Raw genomic sequence first — 17,730 nt, 5'->3', positions numbered from 1 at the left:
AGTTTATTACAAATTTTTACCCTCATACGGAGTACTGTCTCAACATGAAGTTTAAAACAGGTTGTTGAAAATCTGAAATGTTCTCTTCCTTGACCGCTGTTTTTATGCTTATATTGGATAAGTTGGTTATTTGTGGTTATTTAGTGCTAAACTGCAATATCTGTGGCATTTTGGTACACATCCTATGCCATTTTGATGGAACCAGTACTTATAGTTATCAAAAGTATTTTGCATCACACTATCTAGCATTTTTTTCTGTTTACTGAAAGGTATCATTACATTTACTTGATCTTCAGGAAAGGGTTTCGTTTTAAATATTGTCATGTTCCACTAAGCACCAATGGAGAATTAACTTGATGTTATCGTGGACTTACCATCACAATTCATTTCATCAATAGTTAGCTTCGTTTTTACAGCTTCCCTGAAAACAGAATCTCAAAATGCTGTGGTGACCAGGACATTGTTGTAGTCAAAGGAATACTGTTAGTGTTGAACTGTTCAGTAACAGCAGATCTGTTAAGTCTTAAAAGACAAAACCTTCCTTCATTGACGTAAAGTAGATAATCCTTCTGTTAGCTGCTTTTATTCCACTGGCAGTTTCTGGTTCAATAAATTGTGACACCTGTCCTTCTCACTGATCTGGTGCCAGAGGACTATTTGTATCGAAGAGTTGTGACTTTCATAACAGAATGTAGCACATTTGACATTTGTGTCTTTTACCTGCTGAGGCTTTTTAATGTTAGTAACACTTTCTTACCAACTGAAGATATAGAATGCCAGTGTCTGGAATAAAGAGACAATGTCTGAGTTGCTCATATGATAACTGCAAAAACTGTACAAAAGTCAACTACATTTATTAATTTAGATTTTTTTTTGCATGGAGTCATCAACATGATGGCTTTTGCAAATGTCAAGTACAGTTACAAACATAAAATACATTTAGATCTTAGCCTTAATTCTGAACCTAAATGTCTTTCACTATAGAGAGTGATTAGAAACCATGTGAAAAGCTTGTAAGGGTGGTGCAGGGTTAATTGTTAAGAAAAAATTCAATATGTTGCAGCATTTACAACTTAATTAACATTGAAGTTAGCCAATCAGGCCATTGTTCACACAAATTTGAGCAGCCCACCACAGATGGTGTTGCCAAACATATTCTTTATTTGGTTTCTTAAAACCGAGTAATGGAATGATTAAAAAATTGGACTTGGGATGGTAGTAAAGATTGAAGACTGAGCAGTCTTGTGCACTGTAATCTGCATTATGGAAGCAGCTGACACTGCTTGTATCCAGTAGGTGACTTAAATTAATGGGCTTTTTGGGGTAGCTTCAATGCTAATTGACTCAGAAATAGCTCAATGTATTTAACTTCTTTCTAACAATTATTTCTGTGCACAACTGACCCTGCAACATCCTACATGTATAGAATACCAGGATAATCTGACAGTTCTTTTTCTGACATACTGTTCCAATGTCATGCCAATTTTTTTAATAATTTTATATTCTGGCTTGTGCACAGCCATCTTTAACATTTTTCTTTTCTCATCGTCTTCAAAATGGTAATATAGGGCTGTTATGCGTCACATAAATTGTTCATAAGTATTAACATAATGCCTGCTAATGATCATTTATTGTGCTTATACAGTACATTCTTTGTCCACAAAGGTTTCAATTTTAGAATTCATTATGGTTAGTTTGATTTCTGGATTTATCTGAAGGTAAAGATAATTGTTCAGAGCCAAAATTGGCCAGAGAGAAATATAAAGCAGCAGTCTAAATGGACAATATATTTATTATAGCCATTGTTCCATTTAAGTTGTTCAGATATGTACAGAGTGCTCAGAGTGTGAGCTCATCAGTTATTTATGACTGGCAAATCAGTGGAAAGGCATCACAGTAAAATTTGCAATTATTATGAAATCAGGCCACCATAAACTTCGGGAATGCAGTGGTGAAGGCACAGAAGCATATGTTAAGACTGGAGATATCAAACAAATCAGAGGCTTATTGCACTAGACTACTGCTTGGATAGCTCACTCAGTAAAGCACACGCCTGTGAAAGGCAAAGATCCCAGTTTCAAGTCCCAGTCTGGCACACAGTTTTAATCTACTAGGAAGTTTAAAATCTGTCCACACTGCACTGCACAGTGAAAAATCACTTTCGAAGCAGACAAATTATTGAACTTGGTTCTTCAGACCTGTTATATGTAAAATTATCAGTGATGCACAGTAAATTTGACATTGCTGGATGTACTGGAATTAATCATGAACTTGTTTTTGTAGTCCATCAAGTATCAAGATGGCATCTATGAATAGCAGTCTTGCTTTCATGGACAGTACACAGGTACACCAAAATGAATGAAAAGAATTTTGAAAAATTACAAAATATAAAGATTTTAAGCAAAAGTAAGAATCTGGGAATCGTTCTTGACACCCTTGCAACACCGTCAACTGCTTTTAACAAATAAACGAGAGTCTAAAAACTGGTAGTCATTCATAATCACTTACAATCAAGTAAATAGTTGAATACAGTATACATGTAAAGCACATATTGCACCTCATAGCAGCACTTACCAACATGCAAATGGTGGCACTGTGTTGATGAAAATAAATATTTTGAGGAAAACAGTGGGCTTAGGGTGCGATACATCAGAAATTTATTACTGAATGTGTGTAAAAGTTGGAGAATAGAGAAACAGTGCTAATCATCCAAAATGTGTAAATAATGTCAACTTAAGTGAGACTGAGTGAAAAGGATTCTATGAATAACCCATCACAGTCAAAGGGAGAATCATACAATTTACCTCATATAGTGAACTCACATACAAAAAGTGACAAAACCATGGGTTCTGACAGCAAAAGTTCTACAAGAAAGAGAAATATTTGGGATGAACAGGAGTGTCTCAGAGGATCCAATGTCATTAGATATCATCAAGCAAAATGTGGGAGGAGTCCACAAAAGTGGATGTCATATTGGGATAGAGAGAGAGAGAGAGAGAGAGAGAGAGAGAGAGAGAGAGAGAGAGATCAATTGACAAAATAGTTTGAAAGTATAAGGGAATCTGAGATAGCGATGAGCAGCTATAGGAAAAAGTGAAAGGAGAATTGAATACCTGAGGGAAAAAAATGATAGACAGATAGTGAAACTGCTCACAAGAAGCCACTTATCTTTCTGTAATACATGTATCTAATTCCAGCATGTCCTTTATTAATTTATGACTTGTCATTTCTCCTCAGTGCTTTTATTAAATTGCCAGGCTGTAAAATAATAGTTTATCTTTGGCACAATGTGTTGTACATCCATCTGTTTTGCTAAACTTGCAATTGAGAAAAAGATGGAGTAATAGTAATATGCAAAATGTCCACAGCGTATTGATCAGTGGTAAAATATAAGCTTTATAAGTGGTTATAGCAAAATGAGTAGTCAAAAATAGATTACGAGCTCACACTATGTATGCACTGTACAAATATAAATTATTTCAAGTAATAATTCAGTGGACTCACCTCCATACCACAGCTTTTGGGAGATGTGTTTACACTTGTGCATTATGTGGAGCTTTGTTCAGTGGAAGAGATGGGTTTCACAGTAGAAAAGACAAATAAATACTCATACCTCTTACAGTATGCACATTAGAGCCCATGTCAACTGGACATCTTTTTCTCATTTTGGTCCCTACTACAACCTCATAAAATATGGAAAGCAAAGATCTTGCCACAGAAGAGCTCCACTGTCAGAGGTATCAGAAAAATTTTTGACTTGTTTGTTTCTGGGCGAGGGTACCTTCCTCATATTGATACATCTACCCCTCCCCATCATTTTGAATGTGTGTAACATGGTCATGGAATCACCCTGTATATATTATGCACAGAGGGTACATACACATACATACTACTTCTCAATAGACTTGCTTCCAGCATTGGGCTACTTTTCATAATGTAGCATCATACCCTATAGTGTCCATAGAAATTTATCCAGGAGGATGGGGTGACAAACTCTAAAGTTCCAATTTTTGATATAAATGAGTTGACCAGTTTCGAGATGTGTTATGTCAAAAGAACTAAATTTTATAGGTGACAAAAAATAAAATAAAATAAAATAAAAAAAATAATTATATATATATATATATATATATATATATATATATATATATATATATATATATATATATATATATATATATATATATATATATATATCCCAGAGAAATGATGGTTGGCTACTCAATACTTGACACAGATTAGTTTCATACTTAAAAGGGAAGTTTTTTTTCCACAATTATCTTCAAAGTATAACGTTTTGTGTTATTAAAATGATTATGGACATGATCTGAAATTACATCCTTATATGATAAAATCTAACATAGACGTAAACTCTGTCCTCCAGATTGCAGGAGTGTGGCCAAGAATTAACCTATTTTATGCTTACAGTAGCACTACTGATTTCAATGTGGTTAAATTTTGGATCACTTTATTTACTTCATTGTATTGGTAGAGTTGGATTGCCACAAGCAAATATGAAGATGAAATTGTATGATTCTGAAAACAATCAGTGTGAATTAAATACTATCAATAAAATAGCTGAAGTCATTATCCATTAACAGTACATTAATGTCAAAAAGTAGGTTCACTGATCTTTCACGGTGCTAAAGCACTAAAATTGATGCATTTCATAGGATCAAGTATTTATTGTCAGGATTATTCTACAAGAATCTTATAAAAGTGATAGAGATAAAAATATAAATGAAAGCATTAAAACACAAAGGAATTAATGACATTATCTGCGAGTGGGTATTGATTTGTACCGGACCGGGATTTAAACCCAGGTCTTCTGCTTACTAGGCAGACACACTGACCGCTGCCCTTCCGGGCACAATGGTCATCGCAACTGCCTGGGCTATCCTGGCATGCCTCTCATTAGACCCAAATTCTCAACTTATCCACACACCACAGATGCAGTGCCCCTCTCCCATCATTGCGGCATTTCACTGATTCCCATAAGAGTTTGAGCATGGTGTGCACCCACACTGAAGTGATCATTGCCCATCCTTGCCTTAATTATATAAGTGGTGTCTGTTGTTTTGAGAATGTCTGAAAGATTAGACACCATACATATATAAAAATATTAAAATTTTGTTGTCATTTCTCTTTGTCTTCAAAAAATGTGTTTAAGAATCATCCATCTAGTTGGGAAAATAAACTAAAATGAATCGGCACATTTAGTCTGTGAATATAGGCAGTGTTACAGCAACAGCTGTTTGCACGTGTAGTCCATACACCTCTAGGAAAGACACACCTGGATATAAACACATATGCAGTATAACTGAGCACTTTGAGTGCATGATCAAGAAATCAGACACTCTCACTAATGATCAAGGATAATACACACCCCTGCAGAGATGCCCACAAATTAAAATCTCATCATGTTGAAATTCAGTGCATCAGTTTTAGTGGTTTTGCTCTGTCAAAAATTGTTGAGCATGTACTTTAACAATCTACATCTACATGATTACTGTGCTATACATAATAAAGTGCCTGGCAGAGGGTTCAATGAAACACCTTCAAGCTGTCTCTCTACTGTTCCACTCTCAAACAGTGCACGGGAAAAATGAGCACTTAAATTTTTCTGTGCAAGCCCTGATTTCTCTTATTTTATCATAATGATCATTTCTCCCTATGTAGGTGTGTGCCAACAGAATGTTTTTGCAATCAGAGAAGAAAACTGGTGATTGAAATTTCATGAGAAGATCTCGTTGCAACAAAAAACACCTTTGTTTTAATGATTGCTACTCCAATTCATGTATCATGTCTGTGGCACTATCTCCCCTAGTTTGTGATAATACAAAATAAGCTGCCCTTCTTTGTACTTTTTTAATGATTTTAGTAATGACGACTTCTTGTCCGTCATGGATAAATCAAACAGCATATTAAAATATGAGAACAGTCTGGTGGTAGCTTTAAGGTTGTGGAGGTCTCAGGCACCTACTTTTCTATGACACTGGTAACTGTTTCTTCAGTGGTACGTCCGAATAAAATTCTCTCAGTATTTGCGGTGCATCATTTTGAATAAAATTCTCAAGCTTCTGAAACCTGTCCCTGCCATCTTGTTCAGAGTAAAAAGTACAGACCACAGGGTTTGGCATTGCATTCTGTCTTTGAAAGCAAGTCATCAGCTTTAGAACTGCTACTTCCCATTTGAGTAGCCAGTCCTCTGACAGATGAAGAATCCTCCCACTACCAGGAACTGAACCTGGGTCCTCTGTATGGCAGACAACTATAGTAATTACTCAGCTACAGAGGCAGACGTGGAAGTCAGATTGGCTGCTAACATGTTGGAATAGCAGACTGCAGCTTTGCAGCAAATTCTATAAGAATACAACACATAAAGACAGCAACCTGCATGGAATGGTCCAGTCTGCGTGGTTGTGCTGTTTGGATGTGACAACAGGTGCTGTCGCTGTTGTTTGGACAGCAGGTGCTCTCTGCTATTCTACACTCTATAACACTCCCCTCACATGATGGCTGGATCGTTTTCATCAGTCAGTGTTTATGTTTTGATCTCCTGTAGTTGCAGAATGACAGTATATTTTATGCACTTGTATGAGAGAGTATGAATGATTAGAATAGCAGTGAATGCTGTATGAATATGTACATATATCACTCTGTGTGTGTGTGTGTGTGTAAAATTTTCAATATTAGCAATAACTATTTTTAAATGTACAGATAGCGTACTACATTACTGCTTCAGTAAATGAATGTCAGGATATTCCAGTCAATAACACTGTAATGCATCACTATTCCATATTTTAATGATGTATTTTCAAAAGTGCAGTTTTTTGCATACAAGAAAATCAGTTTTGGTTTGGACTTTTCCAAGCTGAGGAAGAACGTACGTGCTCTGCTGGTCGGAGCACGATTGTGCACTGTTTTGTTACTAAAGCAGTTTTTTTATTATTTATATATGCTATACATAAAGGTACATGGGTGTGTGCTGTCTGCAGGAACTGGAATTGTAAGGAATATCCTCATGTTGTAGTGACTGTATCAAGAATTATACTGGGAGCTGCTGTGGACCAAACTGCAGAAGAATATAGCAACACTTGCCATCTTGTACAGGAGAAAGCAAATAATTCTCAAGTGTCTTCCAAACATCAGCGCAATAAACAAGAAAATAGCATGAATTTCACAACTGTCCAACACATGAACTCAAGCAACTGCACTCACATACACATCTGCGAGGATCATTAAGCAGTGCACTATATGTCATCTCAGGTATATGAAAGGATGATATCTTGCAACTTTTTCTCAAAAATGCTTGCTTGGAATATCTGTATGATGAGCACTAATTTAAATTCTCTTATTTAATAATATGTTACTAAAACCAGAAATGTATAAAACAAGAATAGAAATCCATTACTACTTCACTTACAGCTGTGCTCCATCAATATCAAGTGTAAAGTTCGTTTTCCAGTCCAACACCAGTGTGTAAAATTGCATACTGGACACATCAGTGCTATTTTCTTATATTTGTTTTATTCTCCTCCATCCAAGACACTCGTTTTAGAGTAGCTTATAGGGACATGAATCCTCTTAATATGTTTAAAAACTGTGTGGGTATGAATGAGTATTTAGTATGCCCACTGTGAAAGAGTGAGAAGCATGTAGTATTTTGAAACATGGGGGTAAATCATTTTTCCATGTAAAAGAAAAGAGAAATGGTATTTAACATGCCATGTTACAGCTGTTTGGCTCTTGCAGTAGTCTTCTGCAGTTTGGACCTCTTTGAGTTTTGTTGGGATAAGCTATGTGTATTGTGCAGTTTATTGTAACTATTGTTATTCATAGCTAAACTATTTTGTAGTTTGAAAGTGAAAAATCACTGCTGGTAGTTTTTAACTCGTCTTTAGCAGCAAAATGCTTGCTTGGGCAAGCTTTGTAATTGTGTATATCTTTGATCAGCAACTGTTTCACTGTTGTGAGTCCTCAGTTTATTCTTTTTAAATCAGCAAAATGCAAAATGAGTTTGTAAATTGTATATAATTTCTATAAAAACAATTTCTGTAACTCTCCAATGTGATAAGTATTTTCCGTCACTGACTAGGCAAAGATTTGGGGAAAAAAGCAAATTTTCTGTTGCTGATCTCAGAATTTATGGTTGTAGATGGCATAATATGTTTATGCAGTAGGTATGTAGTACTTGTCAATAAATGAGGTACAAATCTCTTTTTTTGTAGGTGAATGGCGAGAGGACTTTCATATGTGCAATTTTCCTAGCCATGTTTTGTAAGTTTGTAACTTCTTGTATGTGTTTGGAATTGGACACTTTCTAAGGACTGTTTTGGAGAATATTTACAGTCTAATAATTTGTAATAATTTCACTGACAAATGTGATTTTATTCACTGTTCCATAACATCTAAGGAGCCTTATTGTATGAAATTGAATAAATTGTGCACAAGCTCATATCGATTATAAAATTAAAAAGAAAAAAAGCTGCTGCATTTATGCTAACATGATGTTCCTGTGTTACCCAGTTCCCTATTCTGCTATCAGGATCTTGGTTGCGGAGCAAGTAATCAAAATTAATTTACTTCTATATTTTGAAAAAAAGGAAGTGCAATCATCCACAAGAAAAATTTGTACATTGCATATTCTATGCTATCGACAAAATTTCAAGTAACCCTAATTGTAACTGTAATGCTTACTAGTGACTGAAACATGCACTATTGGAACAAAGTTTTTGTAGCTTGTTATTACGAATGTAAAAGTTTGTGACTAAAGAAATAAATACTGATAAAATACATTGGAACAAAAATGCAGTACTGTACCGAATACACACATACAAAACATAAACAAATGGTTGTAAACTGACAAGTATGTGGCCTTCCATAATTTTCTTGTACTACGCAAAATAGGCAGCCACAGCTGCTCAAGGAAAGGACCCATCACTCCAGATACTAGATCTGAAGGGACTCATGAATGTAAGAAATAGATAGGGAGTGACAGTGGGTATCCACAAGACAAAAATGTTATTTCTTCACTTTTCTTATTTTGTTTTCTACAGATTTCACTCTCACACAAAATTGAGATTCTTTTCAGATGCCTTTTATTCCTCATTTGTTTACTGCTTTTGTATTAATATGAGTCAACAGGAATGGAATAACAAAGGATGATCAGATTTAAATGCTTTCCAGACTGTAGAAAAGCAGGAACATAAAATAATAAAATGCTTTCCAGACTGTAGAAAAGCAGGAACATAAAATAATAATGTAGTTATAACAATGAAAATAATCAATTTTTGACAAAGTAATGTAATTGGATAGAGAAAAGTATCTACTCACCAAGCAGCAACAGGAGAACATGCAAACACTAAACTTATGCAAGCTTTTGGAGCCGGTGGCTCATTCTTCTGACAGAGGAGTAGGAATAGAAGGAGAAGAAAGAAGGTGAAGGAAAAGGAATGAAGAGGTTTAGGAAAACGGATACAGTTCTGAAAAGTCACCCAGAACCTCAGGTCAGGGGAGACTTACCAGATGGGATGAGAAGGAAAGTCTGATTGTTGTGGGCTGCACCAGATGAGATTTGAAAACCTGAGAGCTTAAAGGTGGCAGACAGGGTAATATGCAAGACAGTGATTACTGCTAAGAGATCATGCACAAGGTAAAAAGAGTGAAAACCTAAGTGCATTGTGTGTATCAGAGATATGAGGGGGAATGGCAAAAAGTAGACAGGTCATAAAATGAAAGATGTAGAAAACTAAAAGAGAGTGAAGAAAGGAGTAGTTACTGTGAAAATACACTGAGATGTATAAAATTAACATAAATTAATCACCTGGCCTTAATTTGTGTTAGTTCCTTCCATCTTGGCATTTCTTCACAGTAACTACTCCTTTCTTCACTCCATTTTTGTTTTCTACATCTTTCATTTTCTGACCTGTCTTTTTTGCTGTCTCCCCCTCCCACCTCTGTTACATACAATGCTATTAGCTTTACATTCTTATTAACTCATGCATGATCTTTTACCAGTAATCTCTGTCTTGCATATTACCCTGTTTCCCACCTTTAACCTCTTAGGTTTTCGAATCTCATCCGGTGCAGTCCACACCAATCAGTTTTTCCTTCTCATCCTGTCCTGCATGTCTCCCCTGACCTGGGGTTCTGGGTGACTTTTTCCAAACTGAACCCTTTTTCCTAAGCCTCTACAGTTCTTTTCCTTCAACCCCTCTTCTTTCCCATCAACTCTTCTGCCAGGAGAGAGAGAGAGAGAGAGAGAGAGAGAGAGAGAGAGAGAGAGTGTGTGTGTGTGTGTGTGTTTTCTGCCAGAAGAGAGAGAGAGAGAGAGAGAGAGAGAGAGAGAGAGAGAGAGAGAGAGTGTGTGTGTGTGTGTGTGTGTGTGTGTGTGTGTGTGTGTGTGTGTGTGTAGCGAGGGAGGGAGCGAGGGAGCGAGCGAGCATTTTTCTCCTGCTGCTGCTTGGTGATTATATATTTTTATCTATGCAATTTCATTTTATTGTCAAATAATGCAGCTAGTGTGATTGGAAACAAATCCACATTGAATGGATCATGTGACCGTCATTATATCAGGTATCTCCCCAGCCATTACAGATAATGGTTGCTATATGAGACCCTGAGTATTAGTATAAGACCGAAAGAAATGCCCCCTCCCCCCTCACCCAAGATGAATGTATTGAAATCCTAGTCATCAACTGTTGAAGTAAACAGCCTGACAAAAATAGAGTGAAACATCAAAACGGGAGGAGGAAACAAAATACCACATCATGTGTTGAGAAAGTATGTGTTCAGTGATTACAAAATGGAGTCACTTATCAATATGACACAGCACCGTCTCTGGCCTACATGCGTGCACTTACTTGGTTGTGAAGGTTGCCATTGTATCCTCTTCTGATGTGAATTGCTTCACAACTGTTGTAACTAATGTAATAAAAGCCATACTAACAATGTTATTTATTACACTGAAGCAAGGCATCCCAGATATGCTCAATAATGTTCATGTCAAGGGAGTTTAATGGCCAGTGGAAGTGTTTAAACTCAGAAGAGTGTTCCTGGAGCCACTCTGTAGCAATCCTAGATGTGTGGGGTGTTGCATTGTCCTGTTGCAACTGCCTAAATCGTCAGAGTGCACAATAGACATGAATGGATGCAGGTGATCAGATGGGATGTTCACATATGTCACCTGCCTGAGTCATATCTCGACGTATCAAGGGTTCCATATCACTCCAACTGCACACGCCCCACACCATTACAGAGCCTCCACCAGCTTGAACAGTCCCCTGCTGACATGCAGGGTCCACGGATTCATGAGGTTGTCTCCATACCCGTACATGTCCATCCGCTCAATACGATTTGAAACAAGACTTGTCCGATCAGGCAACATGTTTCCAGTCATCAACAGTCCAATGTCAGTGTTGATGGGCCCACTGCAAGGAGTAAAACTTTGTGTCATGGAGTCAACAAGGGTACCTGAGTGGGCCTTCAGCTCTGAAAGCCCATATCGATGATGTTTCGTTGAATTGTTTGTACGTCAGTGTATATGGCTACCAGTTTTGGTGTTTCAGTACACCACCTTCAGGCCTTAACTGATGCTGAGGGGGTTAGCTTCAATCATACATGACTCATTAGTGGCCAAAATCTATGAACTGGTCTTCGCAGACTACCTATAACAGAGATGTTGTCTCTCCAACAATCAACTATGTGTTATTGGAGACACATGACCATTGTTACAGATAGTCTGTGAAAACCAGTTCATAGATGATGGCCCTCAATGAATCTTGTATGCGACTGGAGTTAACCCCCTCAACCTCAGTTAAGTTCTGAAGATTTTCACTGAAGTGCCGAAACTGGTAGCCATATAATAAATAACATTGTGAGGACAGCTGTAGGCGTTCCTTTTTATTACATAAGTGAATGACCAAAGTCCCTCAGACCTCTGGTCAGAAAGATGGACATACAGAAACTGTTGTAACTGGTCCTTTATGTCCTGGATACTGGTGCTGGGACAGATTTCCACTAGAGTTCTGTTGGGGACAAATCTGGGGACCTCACTGGCTACAACAGCATCTCCAGCATCACACAGATGGTTAATAGGGACATGGATTAACTGCAGAAGTGTACGATCCTTTAATTAAGTTCTTTTATTTGTGTCAATGATCACAAACTGTTTGGTCCTTAGACTACCAGTTTTGGTCAGCAGTGACCATCTACAGATCTGCAACAAAATATGGGACATGAAATACAAGTATTGGTCGAAATTACAACTTAAAACAATATAACATGCCATAAATAAAAATTATTATGATCATGGATATGGAAACATGCAGTTAAAATGTGATGAGGTATACGTGTTTCATGAAGCATCCTAATATAATAAAGATCTAGTGGCATCATCACAAAATATATGCAAACTCAAACTCAGATTAGCATCATTGCACATACTTAAAATGAGCTGTAAACAGGCCACAATGCTGGTGGAGTCATACTGTCAATGGCACTACTGTTTACTGTTTGTAACACACTCCAGGACAGTAGCGACAACACATGTATGTGCTGTAAGCTTGTTAGATCTTGCTACTGTAAGTCTGCACACATTTGTCAATTATACAATTGTACAGAATGCAATAAATGAGGAGTACAACAGGTAAAGTCAATAGTGGGCTTCCCACATGTATAAGTTCTTACAGCGATAAAACACGATAATTGAAACACGAACAAAGTTAAATTTAAAATGGTTAAAATGTTGGTTGGTTTTGGAGGGGGGGGGGGGGGGGGGCGGCGAGACCAAACCGCAAGATCATCAGTCATGTCAGAGTAGGGAAGCATGGGGAGGAAGTCAGCTGTGAAGGGCAATTACAGAAAACCTAAATCAGGATGGCTGGTTGTTAAAAGGAAAATAGTCAAATGACAATATGTGATTCTGAGATGCTCTTGTGATTATTTTAGAGAAAAATAGTGACATTCACAAGAACAAGCTATGCACTTAATAAAATAATATAAAGTTGATAGAGTAACTAGGGAAAAAAAAGATGAAAACAAAAGACTAAATAATTGATTTTACTATGGCATATTTAATTGTTTTATGCTGTAATCTGTTCACTGCTTGTATTTCATGTCCCATATTTTACTGCAGATCTGATGATGATCATTGTTGAGAAAAACGGGTAGTCTAAGGACCAAACACTTTGTGATGATTGACAGAAATGAAAGAAATTTATTCTACACTTCCTGGAACACCGTTTTAATCAGCAACCACGTTGTAGCTTGTGGAGGATTACCCTATTGAAAAATGGTACCGTGATACTTACACGTGAGAGGTAATTCATGAGGCTGAAGGATCTCTGCGACATACTGTTGTGGCATCAGAATTCCCTCAACCACTTCCAACTTGATAGCCTACAGAGACACCAACAGTAACATCACTGTGCCTCTCCAAAACACTGTGAGACAGTTTGTCATGGACCAGCTAAGAATATCAGTCTTAAAGATGAACTTAAACTGGACTCAACACTGGTAATGCCTGGTAGCACATCAGGTGAAATTTTGGAAGTTGCACAAAGAGCACAGCTTTGTGCACAATGTAGGTATAGCATTATAAATTTTGCTAATACAACCAGTGACAGTGGCCAGTAGAGAAGAAAGTTCATCAGAGTATAGACTGATTAAAAGGTATCAGATGCCAACCAGGCATGACCGTGTGTGATGGAAATGGTCTTGACTGAACATGAGGTAGGTGGATGTTTGGATTTCAATGAAGTCGTACAGGAGTTCGGTGATGCTAATGTAAGAAAAATGTGTATAGTATAAGGTAAGTGTGGAAACATATGTATGTCATGAATTTTCATTCATTTACTTGTCCGCAGCTCATGGTCGTGCGGTAGCGTTCTCGCTTCCCGCGCCTGGGTTCCCGGGTTCGATTCCCGGCAGGGTCAGGGATTTTCTCTGCCTCGTGATGACTGAGCGTTGTGTGCTGTCGTTCGGTTAGTTAGGTTTAAGTAGTTCTAAGTTCTAGGGGACTGATGACCATAGATGTTAAGTCCCATAGTGCTCAGAGCCATTTGAACCATTTTTTTCTTTTACTTAATAAAGTATTGTCTAAAATGAAATGGCACCCACATGTGTAAACCCATTGTTGTAGGTAATACTTCACATGATATATTCTGTTTAATTTCCCTTGTTGCCTGAGACCTGTAGTTCTGCTTGGAATTCATTGACATAATTCAGAATGTTTTGTGCATTTTGCAACTTCTGCCAACATATGTGATTTATCACTGTTCAGCAGTGCAGTGAACACACATTCAATGCATAGTGAACTGGTGCGCATTTGTTTCTTTGTCTTTGTGTTGCATTGTGAACATGTACCACATGTGAAGCTAAATGTCTATCTAGAAACCTGTCTCTCCCATGTGTCTTTTACACCACAGCAAGCAATTGGTATGAAATGCAATCCATGAATGTTGAAAGCTCAGAGTGGTTATTATTTTCGTTTCTTCAGCCAGAGCAGATGGAAAACTATTTACTGTATGGGTATCCAACTTTATGGCAGAGGCTGAAAATACCACTAAAGCTCTAGGGTTCTTTCGTTTCGTTTCGTCGTCTTCGTTTCGAAGATGACTGATTTTTGGCTCTTATACACCCATCTTCAGGTGTTATAACTTCTTGCTGTGACCTCGAACACCACGGTGGACGAGTACAGAATGCGGTGTGCTACCAGCGAGCACAGACAGAATTGTTTGCAACTTTATAGCAACAATGTCCAGACTGTGCACTGCAGGATTAACATTGTTCGTAATGTTAGTGGCACAAATTGCCATTAGGTGCCAGTATTGGTATGGCAGCACAGGGTTCAAACCCAAGTGTCAGAGCATATTACCATTGCAGACAGCCAACACGGTTCTGGATGAAGTGAGCTTCACTCATAAAGCTATTCATTTTATCAGAACAACAGCAACAGTGCTGCTACTATTCATGAATATTGAGGCATTGAAGGAATACGGACGAGGTACTTCTTCCACACTGGGGTCGAAGAACATGATTCGGAAGTTTAAATTAACTGATGATTTGGCAACTGCTCCCAAGAGAGGCCGATGACTAATTGCACCACAAACTGTTGAAGTTACTAGTGCCATAGCTGAGAATGCTGGATGCAGTGTGGAGGTGGAAGGTGAGCACAGGGAGGGAGGTAGCCAGCATCCCACCTCTGATGTTTCGGGCAGCAGTGGAGCAGCCTCCAGGCTGTTATAGGTGCACATGGTCATCACATTGAGTAACATTTGTAATATGGAATGCAAACATGGTATGCAGTTGCCAACGTTACCCTGTTGTTGTTGTTGTGGTCTTCGAGACTGGTTTGATGCAGCTCTCCATGGTACTCTATCCTGTACAAGCTTCTTCATCTCCCAGTACCTACTGCAACCTACATCCTTCTGAATCTGCTTGGTGTATTCATCTCTTGGTCTCCCTGTACGATTTTTACCCTCCACGCTGCCCTGCAATACTAAATTGGTGATCCCTTGATGCCTCAGAACATGTCCTACCAACCGATCCCTTCTTCTAGTCAAGTTGTGCCACAAACTTCTCTTCTCCCCAATCCTATTCAACACCTCCTCATTAGTTATGTGATCTACCCATCTAATCTTCAGCATTCTTCTGTAGCACCACATTTCGAAAGCTTCTATTCTCTTCTTGCCTAAACTATTACAATGTCATCGGCGAACCTCAAAGTTTTTATTTCTTCTCCATGGATTTTAATACCTACTCCGAATTTTTCTTTTGTTTCCTTCACTGCTTGCTCAATATACAGATTGAATAACATCGGGGAGAGGCTACAACCCTGTCTCACTCCCTTCCCAACCACTGCTTCCCTTTCATGCCCCTCAACTCTTATAACTGCCATTTGGTTTCTATACAAATTGTAAATAGCATTTCAATCCCTATATTTTACCCCTGCTACCTTCAGAATTTGAAAGAGAGCATTCCAGTCAACATTGTCAAAAGCTTTCTCTAAGTATACAAATACTAGAAACATAGGTTTGCCTTTCTTTAATCTAGCTTCTAAGATAAGTCGTAGGGTCAGTATTGCCTCACGTGTTCCAATATTTCTACGGAATCCAAACTGATCTTCCCCAAGGTTGGCTTCTACTAGTTTTTCCATTTGTCTGTAAAGAATTCGTGTTAGTATTTTGCAGCCGTGACTTATTAAACTGATAGTTCGGTAATTTTCACATCTCTCAGCACCTGCTTTCTTTGGGATTGGGATTATTATATTCTTCTTGAAGTCTGAGGGTATTTCGCCTGTTTCATACATCTTGCTCACCAGATGGTAGAGTTTTGTCAGGACTGACTCTCCCAAGGGCATCAATAGTTCTAATGGAATGTTGTCTACTCCCGGGGCCTTGTTTCGACTCAGGTCTTTCAGTGCTCTGTCAAACTCTTCACGCAGTATCATATCTCCCATTTCATCTTCATCTACATCCTCTTCCATTTCCATAATAGTGTCCTCAAGTACATCGCCCTTGTATAGACCCTCTATATACTCCTTCCACCTTTCTGCTTTCCCTTCTTTGGTTAGAAGTGGGTTTCCATCTGAGCTCTTGATATTCATACAAGTGGTTCTCTTTTCTCCAAAGGTCTCTCTAATTTTCCTGTAGGCAGTATCTATCTTACCCCTAGTGAGATAAGCCTCTACATCCTTACATTTATCCTCCAGCCATCCCTGCTTAGCCATTTTGCACTTCCTGTCGATCTCATTTTTGAGACGTTTGTATTCCTTTTTGTCTGCTTCATTTACTGCATTTTTATATTTTTTCCTTTCATCAATTAAGTTCAATATTTCTTCTGTTACCCAAGGATTTCTACTAGCCCTCGTCTTTTTACCTACTTGATCCTCTGCTGCCTTCACTACTTCATCCCTCAAAGCTACCCATTCTTCTTCTACTGTATTTCTTTCCCCCATTCCTGACATTTGTTCCCTTATGCTCTCCCTGAAACTCAGTACAACCTCTGGTTTAGTCAGTTTATCCAGGTCCCATCTCCTTAAATTCCCACCTTTTTGCAGTTTCTTCAGTTTACCCTGTTGTGTGCAAATTAAAAAGTATTGCTTTCAGTGGTTTATTCATTATTTCTCTTCCCCCGTCCTCACAAACATTTCCACAAAGTTTCATTGTCCTATGACAAGTTGTTTTTCATGGAGACCTTTCAAATGGTGAAAGTTTAATTAGAACCACTTTGTACTGCAAGGGCTCTGCTCCTCATTACATACCCTACCTGCGTTGGTCACCGTGTCCCTTCCACTGCACTGCATACTCCCCTCTGCTCTGCACTTGACAAAAATTGAACAGATCATTTGTTCTGCGAGTGTGACATAACTTTATTCTGGTTGACATCATTAATTCTGGAGTCATAACACAAAATGTATTACACTGTAAATGGTCCAGTTCTGCTTCGCTGTCTGGCAATCCATACCTCGATCTGCTTTTAAAGACATATTCCCATCAGAAGGACATATTAAGTGTGATATATGAAAATGAGATGTCAAGGATTAATGTCATCCTGCAAACATTTGACTACATCTCAAAATGCAAAGAAGTAGACTGTGGGGGCACTCGATATTTTTGTATTGGATGACAAAATCACTGGACCTGGCTCTGGAGTCCACTGCTTAATTTTGGGTAGGATGTGCCTGGTGCACAGTATGGTCAACTGGCCTTGTGGTGGTCAGATGTG

This window comes from Schistocerca serialis, chromosome 10 (assembly GCF_023864345.2).
Source record: "Schistocerca serialis cubense isolate TAMUIC-IGC-003099 chromosome 10, iqSchSeri2.2, whole genome shotgun sequence".
Classification (NCBI taxonomy): domain Eukaryota; kingdom Metazoa; phylum Arthropoda; class Insecta; order Orthoptera; family Acrididae; genus Schistocerca; species Schistocerca serialis.
This window is presented reverse-complemented; position numbering follows the sequence as displayed.